We start from the raw sequence: 22,176 nt of genomic DNA, 5'->3' as shown, positions 1-22,176 counted from the left end.
AACACTGTGTGTAATGTAATACACACTATAACACAATGTAATACACAACTGTGTACAATGCTCTAATAGTCTCCTTAGCAGAAGTCATTAGTGCTACACCACTGAAGCATAAACACATTCCTATGTGTGTTCATATGGCTAAGCTGCTATAATAAGGAGACCCAAAACACAGAGGCTAAAATAAAATAGTATTTCTCTCTCTCTCTCTCATGTAATGGTCTAAGAATAGGTTAGGGTACTTGGGCCATTCTGCTCTACAAAACAATTGAGGGACTGGCTAGAGGAACACTGTCTTTAACACATGGTCTCCGTATCTTGATCCCATGAGGCTCCTCCAGTTTTCATCACTTCAAAGCCAAGGAGAAAAGGGAAAGGGAGAGTGGAGGACAAAAAGCTTTCTCATAAAAATATAATCCAGAAGGTTCACTCTTCATTTGGGCTTACATCTTATTGGTTGAAACCTAGGACATGGCTATACCTAGCTGCAAGGGAGGCTGGAAATTGTGGTCTCTAGCTGGACAATCAGATGTTGTATCAGTGCTTTCCTGGGTGGATACTAATCTTCAGGGTTTACAAATGAGAAGTTGGAATTCCTGGGAATTTTTGGAACTTCCTGAAATCATAAGATTGGTCATAAAAGAACTCCAACATTGTTCATACTCTTTTCTCATTCTATGGATATCTAACAATATTAGTTCAATAAATAAGACATACTAAGTCTAGTAAATTTACAACAATGATAATGTGTAGTAAATAATCAAATGTTAGAAAATATTGGGCAATATTCAAATAATGTGACATTTAGATCTAGCAGAGTGAAACACTATGCAGAATTACATGTCAAAATTACTGATTTAAGGACTTACTTTGCTCCCCAAACTTGCTATTTCTGAGATTATTATTAACAGGAGATATATAGATATAGATATAGATATAGATATAGATATAGATATAGATATACATGTATATAAATTTAACTTTTTTTTTTGCAAGAATGACTCGCCATTCACAGCAATCAGAGTCATGAACACACACTTGTAATGAGATAAGAGCTACAAACAAGATTGACTGAGTAGGTCATGACCACTTCCCTCCTACGTACTCCCATCCTGGTTCCTGGAAATGTTCATCTTAACCTAACCGTGTTTCCTGCTCTTGGTTTTGAGTTAACATTGATGGATTTAAACCAGTAATGTCTCTCTGTTGACTGTGAAGCTTTGATTCTTGCAGGAAAATTACAAAACTTATTTTCATGGTCCTAATTTCTTCACTAATTTTTCTTTCAGGATTTTGAACAACATAAAAATTTCCCAAGAAATTCTGGAAAGCAATCCTTACATAGAAACCTTAGTCAGGGTGAGAGTGGGGTGGGGGCAGTTGGAGGGGACCCCTCAACTCCCCTGGACTCCCGCTGGGAGATATCTCTGCTTAGAACCAGCTACATAATTTGTGGGCTCATTGCGAAATGAAAATGTGGAGCCTCCTGTTCAAAAATTATTAAGAATTTCTGGGTAGTAGCCATGGAGTATTAAACCAAGTGTGGTCACCATGGATGGGACCCTGTTTAATAGCTCAGGTCCCACACCCATGAACCTGACCCTACCTCTGCTATATCACTTTACTTAATAATCTTTGTTAATTCCATTTTAACTGGCTACATGGTATTTCATTGTATGGATTTACCATAATTTATAAAACGATTTCTGTATTCTCAGGCCATCTTTTCCACCAGTTTTATTTATCCTATTCTTTTTTTTTTTTTAAGATTTTATTTATTTGACAGAGAGAATGAGAGAGAGAACAAGCAGGCAGGGGGGCAGACCGAGGGAGAAGGGAGCACAGAGAGCCCAATGTGGGGCTGGATCCCCTGAGATCATGACCTGAGCTGAAGGCAGACACTTACCTGACTGAGCCACCCAGGCGCCCCTACTTATCCTATTCTTGGAATAGGTTTGGTCTCGGGATATGGAAATGTATGGAAACATTTGGTTTTCTGCCGAAGATGTGGAGCTTTAGCTCTGAAACTCCTCAGGGGCTGCAGATCCCAGTAGAGGTGTGATCAGTTACCCACAGCATTTAAGTCTGAACCAAAGCCAAACAGACAGAAACCAGCACAGGATGGGAACCCTGCACAGGAGGCATCATGGTGGTGAGCAGCATCAACAAGCAGATCAAGCCGTGTGTGGGTAGAAAGACAGAACAAGAGTCAAGACAAACATGGGCCTGGGCTCAGTGATAGGACCAGGGATGAACTCCATGGAGGGTGTTGCTCAGCCATGAGAAGCTATTGCCCTTTTTCCTGGGGGCTATCTGGCTCTTCTCAAATTCTTCTCCAGTCCACGTATCCCTGAGCTGGTCTCCTGGACTTTACAGAGCTATCTCTGTCCATGTTGGATGGCTCTCTCTCTCTTATAAACTCTGGGCAGGCTGGGAGCTCAGCTGTTAGGGGCTTGGAGAGGAGGGGTTGGGCTGGATGACCTCTCACTGGGACTCCAGAATCCCCTGCAGGCCTCTGTGTGACTGTCAGCCTGAGACATAACGTTCATAACAGATAAACATGTCCTTCTTGGCTGACACCTTAAGCAGGAATGAGCCAATGCGACAGAACAGGAAGCATGACAGTGAAGGCTGGGAGAAGCATGGAACTGGTTATCTCTGGGGGCCAAAGCATCTCTGATCCTGTCATTTATAACCAAAATGAACTCAGGTGACATACAGTCATTCTGTGCCTCTGTTTCCCCATCTGTAAAGTGGGACCAGTGGGGGTCCCACCGCTCAAGGGATCAACACACTTCTTCCATAATGGGACATACAGTGAATATTTTAGACTTTGTGGATCATAGGGTTTTGTTTTGCTTTTTTTTGTTGTTGTTTTAATAACATTTATAATCCCTTCTCTTTGAAACTTTGAAGTGCTTAATACAGTGCTGTTAACATAGTCACTATGTTTTACCTAAAATCTGAAGAAAATACTCATAACTCAAAGTTGATGCCCCTTGACCAGCATCTCCCCATGTGCCCCAACCCCGGACCCCTGGCCAAGACCATTCTACTCTCTATTTCTGAGTTCAGTCTTTTTAGGTTCCATACCTGGGTGAGAACATGCAGCGTTTGTCTGATTTACTTCACTTAGCGTAATGCCCTCAGAGTCTATCCCTACTGTCGCAACTGGTAGGATTTCCTTCTTATTTATGGCCTGATTTCTTTTATTTTTTGAACTGAAATATGTTTGTCCTATAAACATGGACATGTAAGGTGTATGCTTAAAGTATACAGAATATTGAGCATGTAAATTCGATACACTTATACATTATAATATGATTTCATTACAGTCTTAGGGCCTCCATCACTTCACATAATTATCATTTCATGTCTGTGGCAGGAATAACGCAGAGTTCGGTTATCCCAATACTGCAGTGTCGTCTCCATTCACTGTACTGCGCATTAGCTCTCTAGGATTACTTACCCGCCATGTTGCAAGTTTGTACCCTGGAACATTTCTCCTATTCCACCCCCCAAGCCTCTGGTAACCACCCCTTTACTCTCTGTTTTCATGAGTGTGGCTTTTACAGATTCCACATAAAGTAAAATCATCCAGTATGATTTTATTTTATTTTATTTTGTCCCTTTTGGGGTCTGACATGTCTCATGGAGCATAATGTCCTCAAGGTCCATACACGTTGCTACAAATGTCACTTTGAGTTTCTTCTCTATCTCATGCCTCAATACTATTCCCACACCTTCTTCATCCCTCTGATGAGGGGCACTTAGGCTCATCTCTGTCTCTTGGCTATCACGACTAAGGCTGCTGTGAACGTGGGAGGGCAGATGCCTCTTCAATACAGGACATAGGATTTTTGTACCAAGCACCCCACTCGGCTGCTGGGGAGAGAAAACAGCTGCGGGGACATGTACATGAATGGCAGTCCCTATGTGCCAGTGACACTGTTTTGCAAAAGCACGTGGCGGCCATGGCATGCAGATCCCTGACCCATATCACAGGACTGGTGTGATAACGAAGCAAGATAGGGTGTGGAAAGCACTTGATACAGACGCCTCCGTAATAAGAGCCTCTCCCCTGTGCAGCAGGGACGGCCAGGCGGGAGCCCTTGGGAGAACAGTCCCCAGCTTCTCAGCTTCAAGATCTGGCCCCTCCCTTCTTAGCAAGATCCCGAGAGTGTTCCTCATCCGCTTTTTCTTCCTGAGAGCCAAAGGGCTAAAGGGAAGCATCTTGACATTCTTCTAAGCAGACCTCACGGCGTACGTCTCCACTGCATTAGTCACTCTCCGTGAGCATCACTGAAGATGAATGCTTTCTAAGGTGTGCATGTAGACATGGGCTGCCACCATGAGAAGGGTCTTTGAGTATATGCCCCTCTCTTCATTTCCATACTGCACGTTCTTAAAAGCACATCCCTCCTCTTCGATGTTGTCGGCTTGGTCGTCCACAGGCAGCCCTTGGGGAGGAATTCTCTCAAGCCCAAGATCCCTAAGTGAGCTGCAAAAGATGCGAAGTAGCTCAAAACAATGCTGTCTCTGGGAATGAAACAGAATCGGTGCCTGCATTTTCTTTCACCATAGAATCTCCAAAAGAGGATGTGCCGAGTCTACAGTGGGACCTAGGAATCTGTCATTAAATAATAATTTTAATAATGATAATAACAGTAATTTAAATAAAAGTTCCCCCGGGATGAGTCTGCTGCTCATCCTGGTAGCTGCTTAGCTCTCGGCCATTCTCCTGGCTCTGTTTAATTCCCCCTTGCTATTCCACAACCCCGCTCTCCAAAACCCCAAGCCCTACAGCCCTCTGATCGCCTCTTTTCTCTGTGCACTCACTGTGTTAGCCAAAAGGCAGAGGGCTTCGCGGGCGCGTTCGTCCCTGTGGCGGTGGCTCTGTGCTTCAGGAAGGAAATGATTTCACCCTGGATCGGGCAGCTGGGGAGGCTGGAGCCTGTGTGCTCAGCCAGAGGACTCAGGAGAGCTTCGGGCCAGGAGGACTTCAATGTTTCCAAGTCAACGCCGAAGGCTCATACACTGATGGATGGGAAAGCCATAGATTTTTCTTGAGAATGCTAAGTCGAGTGTATTTGTTCAGTGTTTTTCAGAAACAAAGGCTTGTCTGATTTTATTTTCATTTTGTTTTGTTTTGTTTTTTGTTTGTTCTGAGAAGAAAAAGCTTGAGCAGCTAAAGCAAAATCTTGGTGTTTTATTATTCAGTGGCTCCTGGGGCCAAGTTGGTCACAACCCTCTACCAAACACATTGATTTTTCAACAGATATTTCATGAACACCTACTGTGTATCGTTCTGAGCACTGGAGGGCTTTGGGAGAAGCCTGAGACTGGGTAGTTTCTGTGTTGGCTGTCCTGCTCCTGGCATCCACAGTCTACCACCACCCCAGCCCCCCAGGGGCTTCTTGGTCCTGATCGCAGTTCCACAACAAGAAACCAATCCCAGGGCGCCTGGGTGGCTCAGTGGGTTAAGCCGCTGCCTTCGGCTCAGGTCATGATCTCAGGGTCCTGGGATCGAGTCCCGCATCGGGCTCTCTGCTCAGCAGGGAGCCTGCTTCCCTCTCTCTCTCTGCCTGCCTCTCCATCTACTTGTGATCTCTGTCAAATAAATAAATAAAATCTTAAAAAAAAAAAAAAAGAAACCAATCCCAGACAAAAGGATTTTAAGGAAACTTGGACCAGCTGCTCAGTAAATCAGGTGTGTTGTCTGGCCTTGCTGGGCCACTTCCTATCCCCAGTCCTTGCCTTATTTCCAGCAAGCAAGTCTTCCTTCCTTTTACTGACTGCCTGCCGTGGAATATGGTGCTAAGTGCTTTACACCTGCTATCTGGTTTGTGCTTCCCATAACCATAACAAGCAAAGAACATGATGCTCATACGACAGATGAGGAAGCTGAGGCTGCAGAGGGAATATTTGCCTGGGCTTTGATGCCACGTTGTCAGACACCAAAGGTAGTGCTCCTCACCCTTGTCCCAGGTGAGCTCCCTTGTGCTGTGGCTTCTGTGACGGCATTTAGTTATGTTCCCAGATAGATCTCATCTGCACCTTTCAGTCCTCAACCCTGGTCTCTTAAAGCCAAGTGTCTCTTCACTGTCATGTATTTCATGGGGGAAATGGGAAATTCATGTCTAAAAGGATCAGCTGTACTAGAAAATCACCTCTGTTCCTCCAGGTTGTCTGTTGCTGGGGAATTACTAAATATCTCTAAACCAATAGTTCTCAAAATATGGCCCCTCCACCAGCAGCAACAGCATCCCCTAGGAACCCAGAAACGCATATTCTCAGGCCCCACTCTGACCTACTGAATCAGAACCTCTCAGGACAGGCTCAGGTATCATGTTTCAACTTCTCCAGGCAGCTCTGATGCACACTGATGTTTGAGAACCACTGGCCTAGATTTGATGCCTGAGCGCTAGTAATCGTATCTACTGCAGAGGGCCACCGTATGAGGCACAGGGGCAAAACCGGAAAGGGAAATCAGAGGGGTTGACACTTCGTATTCAAAAACTTGGAAACATTGTATATTCTGTTGCTATCTTGGAAATTCATAAAGATACATGCCACCAGCCGACTCAAGACCACATCCTCCTCTACTAAAAGCCCTGTTTAAATGTATTTAAAACAGCCTTTCCTAAATTCATTTAAATTTAAATCACGGTCCTTGTCTTTTGCAAAAGATCTGCTGACATCCCAAGAAATGAGGAATGAATAACACACTTTTGGGAGAGTTGATGATCATGATCTCGAAGTGTGTATGACCCCCCACTTTGAGCATGGTTATCAGAATTAAATATCCAAAAGTCCTATCAGAAATTCAGGAACATCAAGAAGACTTGCTTTGGAAAATCGTTTTTGAATCCATATAGACACCATGTTGCACGACTCCAGGAGACAGCTATGTGAGTGGAGCCCCCTGGCATTGCGCAATACTATAGCCTGGATCGTTAGCCAAACACCGTATTAACAAAAGGCTTTAGAGAACTAAAATGTTTCCATCTAACAGAAATAACAGAGTTGAGATGCTTGGAGGGAGTCTAGGAAGAGGATTTTCGAGATAGTTAACTCTTTGAAATTGCATGGAAACTATTTCAGGATGAATTTTGTCAAGTGTAACTCTTGCAGTAAATGAAATGACCTTGACTAAGGTCATATTTCTGTCCTTTTGGCCTGGATCACTGTACACTTCCAAAGCATTTGACAAGAATAGTCTGTATTTAGGTAACATCTTTCACTCCCAAGCTTCGAGAGTCTACTACAGACAGAACTGGCCAGAAAATTCCCAACATGGAGGTCCCCTCCCCCCTAGGGGGATGTTAACTTTTTGTGAAGCAGGAAGTCTGAAGACAAGAAAGTCACGGGCTGACAATGGAAGACAGAAGACCATATCAGAGCTCATCAGCATGCAGAGGAACCAGCCCTGACAATATGACTGTGGGCTTCATATTTCCATGAATTAACTTAAGAGAAAGAAGAGGATAGCTAGTTCTTGTTCTCTTTGTGGTACCCTAAGAACTTCACATTGGATAGGGAGATGTTTGCTTTCCTCCCAGGCCCCAGTCATGCCTGAGAATCGCCCCAAATTACTTCACATGAGATGCAGGTTCCAGATTCAGCAGGGATCCAGAAATGCTAGACACACACGACAGTGCAGCACAGGGAGGTGGTGAGAAGGGCCAGCTTTGAGTTTCCCTCTGCTTGGTGGGTGACTTCTTTCTCCTTTGTTTTCAAATAAAGTGTAACATTTTCTCCCTTATACATTCTTATTATAGGAAATTTGGTGAAAATAGAAATATACAACACAAAGAAACTTGCATCATCTGAAGAGAATCCCTATTAACAGTTTGGTCTACTTCCCTCCAGTCTTTTTTTGATGCATTTTTAACAACAGAATTAAGATCACCCTGTCTATGCAATCCTGTTTGTGGAGCTTTCTAGTACAAGCTAAGCATTTACTGTTCTGTTTTGTTTTTTTTTAAATCCTGCACAAACAAATGACACCATATGCTCTTGGAAGGCAAAGACCGAGTTTGTCTTTTTAACTGTAGTGATCCTGGGACCTAGCACAGTGCCTGGAAACAGTGATGTTATTGAACAAAAATCACAATAAGCAATATTTCATTGAGTAGATATACCAGACCTTGTTTAGGTTCCCTCTACTGTGAACATTAAAATCACTACCATTTTTTCATGGTTACAGGTAACACTGAAATTTTGTTACTTTTTTTTTTATATTGGATTATTATCTATGGCAGATACTGTCAGCATCCAATCTCTAGGCCTCTCTCAGGGGTGCCCGAAGACTGTCTCTGGGCAGTCTACTGGGTTCCTATGTCACCTGACTGGACTTGTTCCCCAGCCATGGAAACATGCTTGGCCTACATACATGGAGAATAGCCTGGATGTGCCAGCATTACTGTCTCTGAGCAAACTTCAACCAATGGGGATGGGAATTCCAGCTTCTTTGTTCTTCAGCAAGACAACTGACACAATTGACAGGGTGTGTTCTCTACACTCTGTCAGATGGTCCTCACAAGACTGAGCCCCAGCTACCCACCTTGTCCAACTCATCATCTTCACTTTTCTCTCACTCCTGTTTCCCACATTCAACCCCTCCCTCATCAGGCTTCCTGGAATCACCTCATAAAGAAACATCTCACTTGCACCAAATCCTTTCCTCAGGCTCTGCTTCTGGGAGACTCCAAACTAAGTCACTGACTTTAGGTCAAGTCGCAGAAGCCAAACTATTGAGCGAAACCAGATGACTTCTTTAAAGATCTAGGATTCATATTGCTGGGCAAATCATTTCCGTGGAGGGGTTTGCAGGGTTCTTTTATCATCCCTTGATTTTACTATAAGAATTTGGACCAAGAACTGGACATTTAGGAAGAAGAGGAAAAGAAACCAAAACATTCACCTGCTGGGTCTACACTATGAGATTGGTAAGCCATTCCATTCACTCTTCTCTGTTGTCTTGCTTCATTTTCTTCCATGTTCCTGGACAGAGGCCAGAGGTTATAGAATTTTCTCCTTTGTCTCCACCAATGGAAAGGGAGGGCGAATTGAAGGCAACAGAGAAAAGAACCCTGGAGGAAGGACCATTGACATGTTGCTTTGCAATATTTCAGCCTTGGTTCTCTGTTACAACCAGAGTCTGGTTTTTTGGTGGGGTGGGGGGGAATGAAGAGAAACAGACTGTGCTATAAGCAGGTTTTTGTCATTATAAAACCCCTGCAGTCCATGAGGAGTGGGCTCGGTTGTGTTCCAAAATAAAGCTCCGTGTTTGGGCATTGTCATAGTGACCTGGGAAGCGTGGCTTCTTCAGGGAAACAGAGGAATGGAGTTTCCTACCAGCTTTACTGCCGAGGCCATGACTCCACAAGGAAAGAAAACCGAGGCCATTATTCTGAAAATAAGGAATAAAATCACCCTCTTTTGCCTCAGAATGACTGGATGTTCCAAGAGAGCAAGGTCAGCCTTGGCTGGAGGGGCACCGAAGATAGACATGTGTGGAGTCTGACCACTCATCTTTTGTGTGTTGGTGACGAATCCCTTTCTATTTGGTGCGTGCCCGTTGCATGTGGTATTTTTGTTTTTCTGATCTTGTGTTCTATAGAATAAAGAGAAGGGTGCCCTGGTCAATGTCAATTTAAAGGCAGTTATTAAACCAGACATGTCCTCCCTCCAACCAGAAAATGTCAGATGCCTCCCAATTTTCTAGGCCCATATAGAGTTCTCAAAACTCCTCAAACGTGTTCAAAACTCTGTTTTCCTCTGCAGGATTCCAGCTTCTACATAAATCCATTGTGTGGGGAAAGGGAATCACATGACACCCACAGACCTGATGCTTGGTTGTCTTGGGGAGAAACACCAGCAGGGGTCCTGAGTCTGGCTGATTTGGGAACAGCTGGTACTACGTGGAGGGCCCTGCATGGCAGAGACCGCTTTATGCTACTAAACCAGACCTCCATCTCCTTGGGGAGGCACAGCTAGACAACACATGCAGGCCTCCCTGGTGGGGAGGTGGGAGCACGTGATTGGCAAAGTGATGTGTGCATACTTCCAGGCTGGCCTCTGGCTTGTGTGCCCTTCTCCCTACCCTAACTTTCCGCTGTTCTCGCAACTGGATGTGAAGGACTCCATGGTCCCAGAGGATAGTGGACGAGTAAGACTCTAAAAGCCTGGTCCCTGGAGTCATGGCTTGGGAGTGGGGAGGATGACCTGCCCAGGAGAACCACTGAGCAGTGCCAACACCAAGGGACGTCATGCGAGTGAGAAGTCAGATTTCATTCTGTGAAGCCATTGACTTTCTGCAGCTGTTTGTTGGGGTCCTACTACCACCTGTAAATACTGGTCGTTTTCAGGCACGCGCCTGCGTTCACGGGAGGGCAGAGTCCGCTGTGCCGCTGGTCCTGCCAAGCACCAGCAAGGCTGCTCATGGGAAGGAGCATTCCATCACAAAACAGTGGCAAAAGTGTTCGGAAATCCTGCGATCGACACCCTTTCTCCATGGCCTGGGGCCACAGAAGCTCAGCCGAGTGGGGGGTTGTGAAAGGGCAGAGATGTGCGGCCTGCGGGACCCCCAGCCGTTCTGGTTGCGCGCAGAGCGAAGCTTCAGCCGGCATCCGAGAGCAGCTCACAAGCAGCTCAAGTCTACGGCGCATGCGCTGAAGGAACCGCATCATAATGCAACGCAAAACTTCTGAAATTCTTCGTCTCCCCATCTTACTGTGACACAGTTCACGCAGGCACAGTTGCTGCTGCCCCAGTCTCTCTCGACCCTGGTGCCAAACTCCTCCCCTAAACCCTCTCTCTCACCCTTCCCACGCTGTCCTTTTCCCCTGTTCTGCCTCCCCATCCCTCTCCAGAGCTACTCTTGTCTCCCCACAGCTCTCCACTTTGGAGCTCTGTAAACGGAGCCAAGCTTTCTGCTCTCCCTGGCCTCAGCATTTCCTGTTACAGCGCATCGGCTCCATTGATGAGTTGGTCATAAACCCATAAAGGCCCATGAATGAAAACAGAATTCTCAGGGGTGGCCTTGGGGCAGTGCCTGCGAATATACATAAATTATTATTATTATTATTATTATTGCAAACAGATTGATCATCAGCTCCACTCCTTATGAGTTATGTGACTTTGAATAAATTCCTTACAGCCTTTAGCCTCAGTTTCCTCCCCTGTAAAATGGGGTGAACGAAGGTCCACCAGCTTCCCACAGGAAGGGGGTGCGGTGTGGTGTGTGTGAGTGCCGGGAGCCTGCAGCTGGCAAGGAGCCATGCTGCCCTTCCCGTCCTTTCTGAACTTGACTCCTCCACTCCAGGTGAGGAGAATTCAGGGTGGGGATCCAGCCCGAACTGTGCCAAGGAGGGTGAACTGAGGCCCCAGCCTTCAGCAGCACCCCACCTTGACGCCAGCTGCTCCAGAGCTCACTCCTGAGTTTCCTGGTCAACTTTCAAGTGACCTTGAAGGAAGCACTGCTTCTCCGCCTCCAGCCGAGCATTTCCACCACAGGGGAAACATGCCCACCCCTCGTCCCCCAGGGTGGGTTGTGAAGGTTAATGAATTGCTATTTGTGAAGTGCTTTGAGATCCGTGGATGAAAGGCCCTATGAAGTCAAAAGCATCGGGATGATGATTAAATTGCCTTGCCTGAGGTCAGACAGCGCAGGACTAGGGGAGCCGGAAAGGGAAGACACATTCCCTTTCTTCCGTTCCCCTGCTAGAACAACTAAGACCGTCACCTGTTCTTGTGAAGATGGGCCTGTCCCTCTGTGGGTGGATGTCCTCGGGCCTTCTCATCCTGCCTCCTTTATTCCCAGCACCCTGGTTAGGGGCAGATTCGGGCTCCTACCCAGCTCCACTCATTGGAATGCCGAGCAGCTCCCTGCTCTTGGGGAGAGCTCTGGCTTGCAGGGTTTTTAAAAGCCCAGGGAAGCTGTCCTGTGAGAGATGAAGAATCACACTTGACCCCGAGACCCTTGTTGAGAAGGAAAGGACACAGTCTTTCCTAAGCCAACTGGCCACCCAAGCTAAGGAAGACCTCTGCCCTAGCCAAAGGTGGGGGAGCAGGGCTCGGGGACGCCACACCGCCGGAAATCTCCTACACCCCACTTTCTCTTCCCTTTCTTTTCCTTTTCCATTGAACCAGCCTCACAGTGGCAATATTTGTTTTTACAAACATCTCCTGCACACCTTTGTCTTTTCCTGCCCCCACGTCCGCGGTGGTAGAGACACCTCATTGTAATTCAGACACCTGTCACTTTCGGATGTCAACGTGACTGTTGCCACACTGATTAGTTAAGATGAAGAAAAAAAAAACTACAGTGCCATATAAATAAAAAATTAGAGACTGTCACATTGTGTAAAAAGGGTCCACCTTCTAACACCAGATCTCGGCAGAGCAACACTCCTTCTGCTTCCTGGGTATCCCAGCTAAGGGGAATGCTTAAAATGTCTTGTTTTTAGTGATTAAGTGGTTAATGATTTAATGAACTAAAAAAAAAATCTCATTTGTTGCTTCCCTTGGACTTGGAAAAAACCTCAAAGAGCTGATTTTCTGTGTACCTCAGTCCAATATTGCTACCTGCTGGGATACGAACACAGTCTCTAAATAAATTGCCAGTGGCCTTAGGCGGGTAGAAGAGTCTCCCTTTGATCCTGCTAGAGCAGATGAAGTCAAATGTTCAATCAATCAATCACATTCATAACTAGCAGCTACAATCGGGCTGACAACAGCCTATTATTTATTTTTAAAATCATATATTTCATTATTGCAAAACACACAGGCTCTCACGAGGGGCAAGAGACTAAATTATTGATAAGCCGTATAGATGACGGAGTTTGCTGTTTCTGACATGCTTGTCACTAACTATTGTCAGGAAGAATTTACTAAGATGTAGAGCCAGGAAAGTTGGCCAGAAATGTATGTCGTGCCAAAGCGGAGATGGGGAGAGGAAACTCTAATGGCCTCTCTCTCTCTTTCTCTCTCTTATTGAATTCTTCTAGGTAAAAGGCAGCTGAAGACAGAACAGGTTTCTATTGTAAAGCAAGACTTGAAAAGCCCCCAATTTGATTGCTACAGAGCAGGAGATTTGGTTCTCAAAATAGCCATGCGTCTGGGAAATGAATTTTTGCTGGTGTCTGTGCATTCCTGGAAATAACAATCGTAACTCTCCAGAATTCCCACATGGACCAGGGCCAGGCGTATTTATTCAGGATTGTGCGTCAGGGGTTGGGGGTGGGAGGCGATGTGCAAAAGCAGCCCGAAGTGGAAGGGATGAAGGAGGCTTGCTCCGGACTCCAATCGTGGAAGAAAAGGGGGTGCTCTCCCCACTGCCTCCCCTTTCCTACCCCTTGAGCTAACAGGGTGCTCTCCATGGAGGCAGACTCCCTGTGGGTCTGCAATTGAACTTCTCTAGGACTTGGGAGAAGGACGACCAGTCAGAAAAATGCTCGGCTCTGGTGTCTGTGTTGTTCTTTCTTTTCTGTTTTCTGGGTCAGTAGCTGGGGAGGCCATGGCTAACTGTGAGCCCTGGTGATGCTTACAGTCGCCACTGGTCCCCTCATCTGAACAGTGAGGGGCTGGACAGGCAGATCTCTCGACACTGTCCCCTGGCTGTCACCACCAGGTTAAGGATCTGCTGGAAGACAAGAGCCCCTTGGACTGAGGGAAGGGAAGATGTTTTATTAAGGGAACGTAAATACTTACTGGTACAAATCAAATTCGATTAGAACAAATAGCATTATATTTGAGCAAAAACAGCTGTGGAACTAAAGACTGCTCCCACCCCCCCCACCCCTCCTTGGATACCCCCTGGAACGAAAGTACAATGTAAATAGAATGTAAGCTCCTTTGGAGGTCCAGTTGAGATTTGACTTGTCCTCCTAAATTATTTGCTAATTCCAAGATGCTCTCCCAGCGGTTGGGATAGAAGAGAGACTGTGCTATGGGTCTCTATGCCCTAGAACCAAAGTTTTCTCAAGGCAGAAGGGCCCTTCCAGACCAATCTGTCCAATGCCTCCCTCCCTATTTCACAGATGAGAAAACAGTGTCAGAGAAGTTGGAATCAGACAACCAGTTGATGGCAGAAGAGGAATGAGATCCTGGCCTCCAACCCCTTCCTTAAGATAATCAGAGGAATAATTAACAGAACTTGAGTCAGAAAAAAAAAAAAAATGTCTGGACTCCCAGTCAAGTGTTTGTCCTACGTACTACATGATGCTGCTTTCTGGTGGAACATTCTGATCTGTGTTCACTCGGTTTTAAGACCATAAATTCCATATAGAACCCAAACAACCAGAAAGTCACCTAATCACTCATGGTATCAAAATGCTGACCGAGAAAATGCGTAGACAAGGTTATATAGGAGTAGTATTTGGAAAAAACTTTTGGATCCATTGGAAGATGTTGCATCACCCTTCCAGCCTGGACGGCTACTTCCTTTGTTTGTCACTCCTGGCTGACATGCCCTTCTCTGGGGCACACGTTTCTGTCCATGATGTAAGGGGTCATCTATGTGTGCTGTAAGTCAGTGTCTAGCTCCAAATTTCTACATATAATCCTCCTTCAGTGGTATCTTCCTTTTATTATTTGAACATTTTACAGCACATATGGAAATGGAACCAACCAAAGACATCAACACAGCAGAACAAACCTACCTTCTCATTTTCATGGTGCAGGAAAAATAACTCTTCACCGGAAAATGAGGAAAACCAGCTGTTTATTTAGCCTTGGCCTTGCTAAACTTAGGTGAGTCATGGAATCGTGTGCATCTCAGTCTTCTCATCTGTAAAATGGGAATATTGATTCCTTTTCTATCCACTGAGCTGGGGCAGATGGCCAAGAAGATCTGATTCCCTTACATAAGTGAGAAGAGGGTAAGAAGAAGCTTCAAGTGCATGGGAGACATAGAGCAGTAGCATCACTTGGTGGGGGGATGTACTGCAGATGAGAGAGCTGGCTGCACATATAAGATTACATTGCTAATGACCTTCAGATGCTGACCTATATAAATAAGCCTGTTTCACTTCTTTGGGAGGGGAGAGGAGAAAGGGACAGGGCGGGACTCATTAACTTCTTGGCAATGCTTTTTTTTTTGCAGCAGATTCAAGGAAAAATCTTTAGGAGGAGGAAAGCCAGCTGCTTTTCTATAGAGGGAGAGAGAGGCAGTAGGGAGTGCCCCTTCTCTCATTCCTATCCTGTCTGTTCTCTGGGTTGCAAGGTGCGTCTGTCCCCTAATGGCACATCGGCAACTCCCCTCAACAATGTCCATAAACTTTCCAGTCATTTCCTCTGTGTGGCTTTTTCCCTTTTGAAGCCCGGGTGCCACACACTCTGGGGAGAGTTGTTACCTCAAGGAGGGCTGGAGTACCTGCACGGCCCTGGCTTGCAGCATGCTAGACAGATGGCTTTTTTCCCTGGCAAGATAAGACTATATTAAGTATGATTTTATGAATAGCTTTGTCTCCCAGCCCTGGTCCCCCTGGGGGCCTCCCGCGATTGGTCAGTTGTGTGATTACAATGGGCACTAATTATACCCAGAAGCGAAGGAATAGCAGGCATAACTTACAAAGCCCTTGGTGATAAGGGTCTGGGTAAACACAATGAGATAAAAAACTACTTCATCCTTCCAAAAGGACAAAGGCAATACTTCTTGGGAAAAAAAAAAAAGAAGGACGGTGTAGGAAAATAGTTAAGCAGAGAACAGAAATAAAACAGAAATGCTTCCAGCTGCTGCTGCTGCTGCTGCTGCTGCTTCTTCTTCTTCTTCTTCTTCTTCTTCTTCTTCTTCTTCTTCTTCTTTTAGGGGAACACAAGCAAATTTGGGTTAACCCTGTGAGAACCACGGAAGAGCCAGCAGAGCACAGTCCTTGACTTGTGCTGGGGACGCTCGGATTTCATGGTGACGCCTCCGGGAAGGGGATTCTCAAGCGTGGAAGCCAACCGTGTACATGTAAGACCCAAACATTGGAGCCAAGACACAACCGCACCTACACTCCAGTACAAACGCTCTTTCAGGGGCTCCCTCTTTTTCTTCCAAACGTCTCAGCAGCAGCTGTGCCCCAGACGAGCCTGTGACTCTTCCCCTGAAGAATGGTCAACCGAGTGTTGAGCAGAGTCAGGACGGCTGTATAGTCTCATGCGTGAGAGGCAGCTTGTGCACACAGAGGCAAGGAAGGCCACACGAAGCCCAGAAGACGCCCCCTGGAAAGAGGATGATGGGGAGCAGGAGAAAGACGCACAAGAAAAGAAGAATCAGCCTGGACTTTGCCCATATTTCCTGCCCTTGCCCCTGCCTCAACACCCTCCCCCTACATATCTTCATGGCTCCCACTTGCTTCTGTCAGGTCGCTCTCAAAGACACTTTCCTTGCTCAAGCCATTCCCCAATGCTCTGCATAAAATACCAACAACCAGCCCCCAGGTCTCATGCCGTTCCCCTCGGAGACTTCTCTAGGAAGTATTTACTGTTGTGTGACACCTTCTATCCACCTGTTGGTTTATTGCCCGTCTTCTCTCACTAAATGAATCGTTATGAGTGAGGGGACCTGGCTCCATTCATGCCGCAAGCCCAGAGCTCAGCATAACCTGATTGGGTTTGGGGATAGCTGGCAAAACAGTGTGTGTGTGTGTGTGTGTGTGTGTGTGTGTGTGTCTGGAAGAGACTAGCATTTGAATTGGTAGGATGAGAAAAGAGAATAGCTCTCTCCAACGGGAGTACGTACCCCCCAAGCCGGTTAGGGCCTGGGTAGAACAAAAAAGCTAAGGAAGTGTCGATGGGCTGTGTCTGCTTGAACGGAGGTGTCCATCTTCTCCTGCCCTCAGACATCAGCACTCTTGGTTCTCAGGCTTTGGGGCTCAGACGATGCTCACACTACCAGCCGCGATAGTCAGGCCTTCAGATTCACACTGAATTACACTACTAGCTTTTTGGTTTTCAAGCCTGCAGACAACAGACTATGGGGCTTCTTGGTTTCCACAGCCACATGAGTCCATTCCTCCCATAAAGCTCCTCATCTACAAGATATCTCTCCTATTGGCTCTGTGGCTCTAGAGAGCCCTGACTAGTACAGTGAGACTGTCACATGCACAACCTCATTGAAGCCTTGGTTTTACTCATGAGAGCACAGATGCCATGATGTTAAACCATCCCAGATCACACAGATGGTGACTGGGGAACTAGATTCAGACCAGGCAGTTTGCTCCTGAGTTGGCACTCTGAACCACAAGGCTCCAGAACCTTCTTTCTGAGTTCTTGACCGAAAGCATGATTTCCAACTTCCAGCTCCTCACCAGCTACCAGACCCCAGCTGAGCCCATGAAAGATGCACGGTCCCTTTCTTCATCCACATTCCCCACGGTCTGTGCCCCAATAAAGGTGCATCGCTGTCATCAGAAAAACATGGACTTGACCCTTCCTAATTCTGTTACTGAGTTGCACTTGGGGGTGGGTGGGCCATCAACTGACGCAGAGCGCTTTACACAAGAGAGCTGTACAGTGTTCCCCCGACCTGCAGTTTTACTTCCGTGGTTTTAGTCACCCTCAGTCAATGGGCAGGAGGTGGAAAAAGGTGATCATCCTCTGACACATGGTCAGAAGGTCAGTCGTAGCTTAACACTTATCACGGTGCCTCTGTCATTCATCCCACTTCATGTCATCACATAGGCATTTTATCACCTCACCTTATCACAAGAGGAAAGTTGGCTACACCACAATGAGGTATTTTGAGAGAGAGAGAAATCATATTCAGGTAACTTTTATTACAGTATCTTGTAATTATTCTATTTTTTTTTATTAGTTACGGTTGTGACTTGCTTACTGTACCTAACTTATAAATTGAACTTTATCATAGGCATGCACATATAGGACAAAACATTGTCTACATACGGTTCACTACTATCTGTGGTGTCAGGTACCCACTGAGGGTCTTGGAAGGTCTCTCCCGTATGTAAGGGGGGACTACTGTATTGCTTTGTCACTTGTTTCAGTAAAAATGAGGGGCATTGCCCTTGATGTAAGTGACCAGTGACCACCCCATGGGGAGTCATGAGAGAAGATTCTCACGTCTAATATCTAAGCAACAAATACACATGTACCTTATAAGTACCGTGAATCGAGTAACCTATTTCACAGCAACTCCTGGGAACTTGGAGACAAATGTCTGGTCCCTCCTCTAGCACATGCAGAGAGCTCCCCAGCCCCAAACTGGTGAATTAGCCTCCCTCTCTGGGTGCAAGATAACTCTTCTAGTCTTGTTTTTCTTTTCCTTTTCTTCTTTAACTGTTTTTAACTGTTCTTGCCCTATTATGTGTCCATGGGTGTGGGGTATGTGTGCATATGTCTGTATATACATTTGTGTAGCTTGTAGGTTTCTTCAGCTTAGGACACAAATACAGTCATAGCTCTTTGGATTTTCCAGTCCGCTGCCTAAGCACCATCTTCCCTCTGTTAGCAGAATGTCCAGCCTCCCACCTACTTCTGAACCCCTGAGACTATTTTTTGATTTATCTATTTTTAGGGAGGGGGTGGGGCAAAGGGAGAGAATCTTTCATGTAGACTCCCCCTGAGCAAGGAGAGACCAATGTGGGGCTCTATCCCACAACCCATGAGATTATGACCTGAGCAGAAAGCAAGAGTTGGATGTTTAACTGACTGAGCCACCCAAGCACCCCTTGAATCAACCCTGAGTATTTAAATGAAGAAGTAAAACTTTCAGTCCTGCCTCCAGTTTCTGGATTAACAGAGAGAATCAGAGAACTGAGTGGTTTGTTGGGTTGTTGATGCAGCCATGGTCCCGTGGTGCCCCTGCTGGTGCTTTGCAGCCCACTTCCATGTTCGAGATTCCTGCCATGGTCTTGGGCACTCCATCATGGACCTCACATTTTTCTTTCAATTCACTATCATGTAAGCCATTTATCCTCAGAACACGACATAAGCAGGGTCCCAGGGTGCCAGGGACACACCATTCTAGGCCACCTGCCTGCTCCCCAACAAAACTCTTGGACTCTTGGGTTGTATTTCTGGCCATCAGTCCAGGCTAACTCTCCCTCTTCTGCTCTCCATGGTTCTTCTAGGGAGCCCATGTTTTTTTTTTTCTTGCTAGGGAACCTTAGCCAGAGCCATCCTATCAGATTTCTAGAACTTTTAATCTCAGAAAGCAGTGTTTGGGGTTCTAATTCCATCTCTCCCAGTAGGTTCTGAGCTTTTAATGCAAATGAGTCCACACCCTCCCCAGAGGTGTCTCCAAGGTCAGTGTCCAGCTCACCTACTCTGTTTTGTTTATCTCTGCTCTGCTCTAAGCTTTATTATTTCCTCTCTTCTACTTGCTTTGGATTTAGTTTTCTCTTTTCCTAGTTTCTGAAGGTGAAAGATTCTATCATTGATTTGAAATCTTTCTTCTTTTTATACACAAGTATTTACAACTGCAAATTTCTCCCTGAGCATTGCGTTTGCTGCCTTTCATGAATTTCAGTATGTCGTACTTAAATTTTCATTCATCTCTAGGTATTTTCTAATTCCCAGTTCCCAGAAGTTGTTCTTTGTTGACCCATTGGCTATTTAAGAGTGTATTATTTAATTTCCACATATTTGTGGATTTTCCAGATTTCCCTCTGGTATTGATTTCCAATTCTGTTCATTGTGGCTGAGGAAAGTATGACTTCAAACTTCTTAAACTTTCTGACACTTGTTCTGTGGTTTAACGTAGAGCCTATCCCGGAGAACACTCCATGTGCACTTGAGAAGCGCGGGTGTTCTGCTCTTGTTGGATGGCGAATTCTACAGCTACCTGTTTAGTCTACAGTTTACGGTGTTGTTTGCATTCTATTTCCTTACTGTTCTCCTATCTAATTTCTCTATTATTTAAATCAAGCTATTGAAGTACCCAACTATTATTGTGGAACTATTTTCCCTTTGATTATGCCAGTTTTTGCTTCATACAGTTTGGGGAATTCTGCTGTCAAGTGTGTATATGTTTATAGCTGTTGTATACATCATTTTCATAGTTTCCTTTAGCTTTATGCCCATGGTTTCCTTTATTTCTTGGAGCATATTCAAAATCGTTGCTAGGAAGTCTTGGTCTAGTATGTCCAACATCTAGGTAATTTCAGGAACAGTTTCTGTTGCTTACTTTCCTTCTCTGCATGGGCCATACTCTATTGTCTCTTTGCATACTTCACAGTTTTGTTGTTGTTGATCTTGTTCTTCTTCTTGTTGAAAACTGGACACTAAATATTGATGTAACATCTGGAAATTCATCCTTCCTGGGGTGTATCAATGCTGGATATTCTAGCTATTGGCTTGTTGAATGATTTCACTCAACTAACTTCATAAAGCCTGGACTCCTTGTCATTTTTGGCCACTTAAGACTCTGTTTCATTTGTCTGGTTACCGGGTAGATATTGGACAATGGTTTCTTTAAATGTCTGGAACAATGACAACCACAAAACTCCCAGTCTTTGCAGATGGGCTTTGTGTGTGTACCAGGATTTGTCCTAAATACTCAGCTGAGCAGCTGACAACTTCACTTGACCCTTTACTTCATTCTTGTGCAGCCTCTGAATGTCAGGCAGAAGGGAGGGTTTAGGGACTGCTCAGTTCTTTCCTGAGTAGGCAAACAGCCCTGGGCATGCATGTGGCCATCATGATTCCCAAGAAAATGTCAGAGCTTTTCAGAGCCCTTATTTTCCAAACCATCTCATTCCCCAGCCTTTCCTTCCAAATTTTTTGGTTAGTCTATTATTTGCACCAACTGTTATCCACTGCCCAGGCAGCAGGAACTAGTACCCTGGCCTTTAAGTGTTTTTGACAAGTGGCCCATGGATAGCCATCCCAGCACTGGGTGAGTTCTGAGTCAGGCAAGGTAAAGGTGAGCTCTTTGAACTGCTCCAGGGAGCCACCAGACAGGTCAAAACAACCAACCACAATTCCCTGAGAAAAAGATCTATTTTTCTCCCTCAAGTTACCAGTGCCTATGTAGGGATTGTGGAACATTGTCTTCAAGACCACTGCTGAGCTAGAGAGTGGGGACTAGGACCAGGATAAGTTAAAAATGCTGCAAAGGTCTTTTACTGAGGTAAAGTTGTTAGGTTTGTTTTTGTCTTTTGGGGGTTGGGATTTTTTTTTTTTTTTTCAAAATCTTTACTAAGTTTCCCCCTTTTTGCTGTATACTTTTGTTTAGTTTCCAGAATTCCAAAAGGGTTGATTCTGAGTTTTTTGCCAAGTACTCATAGCTTTCGTGGAGGAATGAGCTATTCAAGTTCCTTATTCTGCCATTTTCACTGATGTCAGTCTTGTAAGTATCTTGTAATTCCCACATTGGGCTAGGTAATGGGGATGCAGAAAGGATTAAAACATGGCTTCTAACCTCAGGGAGTTTACAGTCTGGTAGGGGACAAGATTGTGGTGCATGAAATAAAGGTACAAAATGACAGTTGCTCAAGGTCAAGATTCCTACTCCCAAGTGAGGTCACGGAGGACAGAATTCTTTAAAAAGCCAAGGGCGGGGGTGCCTGGGTGGCTCAGTGGGTTAAGCCTCTGCCTTCGGCTCAGGTCATGATCTCAGGGTCCTGGGATCGAGCCCCGCATCAGGCTCTCTGCTCAGCAGGGAGCCTGCTTCCTCCTCTCTCTCTCTCTGCCTGCCTCTCTGCCTACTTGTGATCTTTCTCTCAAATAAATGAATAAAATCTTAAAAAAAAAAAAAAGCCAAGGGCAATTGGGCCAAGTCCTTTTTACGAGTAGTTTCCTAGACATTGCCTTTCCCTTCCCTTAAGCTTCTGGGGTCACACTCAGAAGTGGTAGCCATTGCTCTGTTACTTTTGGTATTTGTTTCTAACTCCATAGTAGACAAGGGCAATCCTCTCCTAGGCAGCTCAGAACTGACCTTTTTGAAGCTTCTCTCTTTAAATTAAATATGTGCATCTGGGACTTGGAGAGCATTGATTAGGTCGAGGCTGAATTGACCTTGTTTGGAAATAGGTGGCCATCAGATTGATAGAGTAAACATGTTAGAGGTTCTAGTTAATTTGGAACAGCTGTAGGCCATGACAGCAGCCAAAGAACAATCTCTTAATTATTTGGTTGAGCTCTGCTGTTTGCCAGGCAACACTTTGTCAGCCCCAAAAGCAACTATTTCATTAAAAAAATAAATATTTTGGGCGTCTGGGTGGTTCA

The sequence above is a fragment of the Lontra canadensis genome, unplaced genomic scaffold (genome assembly GCF_010015895.1).
Source record: "Lontra canadensis isolate GAN:19392208 unplaced genomic scaffold, GSC_riverotter_1.0 scaffold3, whole genome shotgun sequence".
Taxonomy (NCBI): Eukaryota; Metazoa; Chordata; class Mammalia; order Carnivora; family Mustelidae; genus Lontra; species Lontra canadensis.
This window is presented reverse-complemented; position numbering follows the sequence as displayed.